At 43.5% G+C, this 3,715-nt stretch overlaps 1 pseudogene; it reads left to right on the top strand.

The window, feature by feature from the left end:
* Positions 1–946: 946 nt before the first annotated feature.
* Positions 947–2,120, top strand: LOC150106366 (octopamine receptor beta-2R pseudogene; annotated as a pseudogene).
* Positions 2,121–3,715: the final 1,595 nt, after the last annotated feature.

Raw genomic sequence — 3,715 nt, 5'->3', positions numbered from 1 at the left:
TTATAACTATTCATGCATGGGCCATTCATTGATAAGAAAAAGTAGTAAAAATGATTCATCGTAACCTAGTTTGGACGAAGAGGACCAAAATTTACACCATTTTTATGCGTTTATATATATATTTTTCTACCAAATACCCCCCCCCCCCAACTTGATGAAAGTGCTCATTGAATATTTAAGTCTAATAGTGATCATTTCAGTTTCTCTAAATGGGAAGCGCGTGATGTTTTTTTTGCAAAACGCAACCTTGCCGAACATTAACTTACGAGGTCACACGAGAAAACGATACTGTGCTTCGAATAACCTCCGAAAGTTGATCTTTTATATTAGACATTGAGTTCTAGTATGCAAGGTCTTTACTGCTTCCTTAAGACATTATTACAGAAGCATCCAGTTCACCTTTGGTCGTTAACCAGTTACGGATCGGCGAATTGCTTTAATTATTATCATTAAGGTCGCCTCGTGTGAGAAAATGGATGCAATTTCGCGAAGGGAGGACGTTTCTCTAATGCTCGGAGCTTTTTCACCTCCGAACGCGAGATATATAACGGGTTAGTTCCGTTAGTGTGGCTACCAGATCGCAGTGGGCCAATGGCACTACATCGTCACGACACATCACGTGACTCCGAAGGAAGGAAGGAAACGCTACTCGTGTGCTGCGCAAGGATTTTAAGTACTTCTCGCAGTTGCGAACCATGGTGCGCCTGCTAGATCGACTTTCGGAGCGTCAGCGGCGGGAAAACTTATCGACGACATTTCGAGCGAGCTGGCCATCTCCCGTTGTTCGCAGCAGCGGTCGGCGGTGATGCATGGCAGCGTCGGTGTCTGCCGTAGTGAGCGGAGAATGTCTCCAACCGCCTTCGGGCTACCTGCAGAATTACCACGAATTGGATGCGGCGAATCTGTCCAGCGGCGAAGACAACGCGACCACCACCTTGCTGACCGAAGGCACGGAACCGAGTGCCGACATCGTGGAAGAAGACTGGACGCTAAGAATCATCGGAGCGGTCATTTGCGCGTTGGTCACGATTCTGACATTGGTCGGGAATGTCATGGTTATCGTGGTGGTTTCGCGGTTTCGTCGCTTGCGTTCCGTGACCAACCTGCTTCTGGCGAGTTTGGCGACTGCGGACATCACCGTGGCGATGCTCGTGATGCCTTTCTTGGTCGTGTTCGACGTGGAGCGGATGTGGAGGTTCGGCCCCATCGCGTGCCACCTGTGGATATCGTGTGACGTGATGTGCTGCACGGCATCCATCCTCCACTTGTGCGTCATTGCCCTGGATCGCTTCTTTGCCATCACGCGTCCCTTGCGGTATCGCAGCTGTGTATCTAAGAAGCGCGTGGCTTTGGTGATAATGGGAGTGTGGCTGTGCAGTGCCACCATCTCCTTCATCCCCATCTTTCTGGGATGGTACAGCGACGGAACTGCATCTCTTTTCGACGACATTCCCGATTGCTCGCTGCGGGTCAATCGGGTCTACGCTACAATATCATCGATGACCTCTTTCTATCTACCTCTTCCCGTCATGTTCTACGTTTATTTCAGGATTCTTCTGGTGGCCGAGCGACAGGCCAGAGAGATTAAGCAACTAGAACAGTCGCTTCACAATTCCGATCAGAGGATACGTCGCAGTCTGCGTCGGCGTTCCCGACAATTGATCACCGATACGAAGGCTATTCGCACCTTGGGAATCATCATGGGAGTGTTCTGTGTGTGCTGGTTACCTTTCTTTCTCATGTACGTCATCACCGCTTACTGTCCCGAATGCGACCTGTCGTACGAGGTCCGTAGCGCCATCACATGGCTTGGCTACTTTAACTCTGCCTTCAACCCTTGCATCTACGTGTTTCTCAACAGGGACTTCAAGGAAGCCTTCAGAAAAGTCCTCACGTGCCATCGAGAACGCGACTGGGATTCGGGAATGGTGGATAACTGCAGTTCCGGTAGTCGGAGTATGCAAAAGATGGATCGCTTGCAAGTGGGTGCGCTGACGCCTGAACTTCGAACTCCGAGCATCACCTTGGACACGAGTGCCTGGCATACTTCTGCCTCCCTCTATCCCCCTTCACCACTGAGACCCACGTCATCGTGCGAGGATATCAAGCGTTATTTGTGATATAGTTAAGTTGTATTTTTCCTAACTTTCTCTCTATCATGTAATTATGTACATATCTACAATGTATGAGGTCACAAGCATATCACGATAATAGCGATTAATGTCAACTGATGGATGTTTAAAAACTCGATGTTTTCAATGTGTGCTCTCTCCAAAAGTTACTTCCATTTCTGGAATGGAAGTAACAGGTTATATGTGAGGACGAAATAAAATTTATTTTCTTTATCGGTCATGCCTGTCCTCATATGGTCATCAATCTAATTTCTAATATAAAATGCCCCTCCTACGGGCAGAACAATATTATAGTATAGGCTCCATCATACGAGTGAGTGCCTAACTTTTGTATACAACTCCGGTATGCACATGCGCATTAAACATTAAAATATCGGTGAAAGACTTCGCAATGATTCAACGAGAGAATTTGAGAAAAGAAGCCTGGTAATCGGCCGAGAACAGTAATCCCCCCCCCCACTATTTGATAGACTGCACAGCAGTTGATAAAAACAGAGCATTCTGCAAATCTACTGCTATCATATACGCTAATCAGTATTTATGATTTCAGTATTTTATTGCTCATTTAAGCAGTTCGTGATTTTATATACTTAGTCATTGAATGTATTAAATTTCATTCCCACACTAATCATTCAACTTCGAGGATTTCCATGACAGAGAGAGAGATGGAGTAAGTCGCAAGATGCAATTATCATTAAGGATAGCTCTTAATGGCACTAATCGGATTAGAAAAACAGAAAGTGTGTGAATTCAGGCATGATTGGAATTTGACATTTAAATCTTGTTTTTATTATTATCGTTAAAAAAAGGACAGCATTAGTGAATGCTTCAATAAACTTTAATTGCATTTCATTCAGACTGTTAATTTAAATTACTGTCTGACTTTATAATTAAGATTTACGTGTTGCGGTGTTTGATGGAAGTTATCTCCGCGATTGTGATTGCAAAACTTGATACCACAAAAGCCCGTCTTTACAGTTTCGTGTTAGAATATTGGATTGGTCGATTTAGCGCATTTAACATAAATTTATCAGAGCGAATAATAATGAAATACACGCATTGTTTTCATGCATTAATGTCATACTTTATATGCTAAGCAGTATTTTAATTAGTCTAATACTTTATGCTGTTAAATGTTATGCACTTAATGGGTGACTCCACGTTCTGTGACCTTTAAGTCCAAATATGATTCTTCGATTATTGTAGAGTGGTTGGTCCTGCTAAAATTAGGACCACCCATATCGTCAAATAAGTCATAGGAGTGGTGGATATTGTTTCATTCGAATTATGTGTATACGCATCACCTCATGAAATCAAGAGAACTCGATGCGAAACACGTATTCTGGAACATGTCTGATCTACTGTCAGAAGCTCCTATCTATGATGCTATGTCCAGGTCGAGATGGATATCAGAAAGAAGGCAAAAGTTATCGTTAAGCCTTTTTATTTTTATGGAATGTAATCGTATTAGATTAAACCATCCAGTCCTATAGTGTCCTATCATTTGATCAGATAAAGCCCTTTAGTTACTTTTGATTTTTCTACCCGAGCATTCGAATATCTAGAAAAATTGTGATACGCTA

Source organism: Typopeltis vanoorti, chromosome 5, assembly GCF_054136105.1.
Source record: "Typopeltis vanoorti isolate ZY-2024b chromosome 5, IOZ_Tvanoo_1.0, whole genome shotgun sequence".
NCBI classification, from domain to species: Eukaryota; Metazoa; Arthropoda; class Arachnida; order Uropygi; family Thelyphonidae; genus Typopeltis; species Typopeltis vanoorti.
This window is presented reverse-complemented; position numbering and strand designations above follow the sequence as displayed.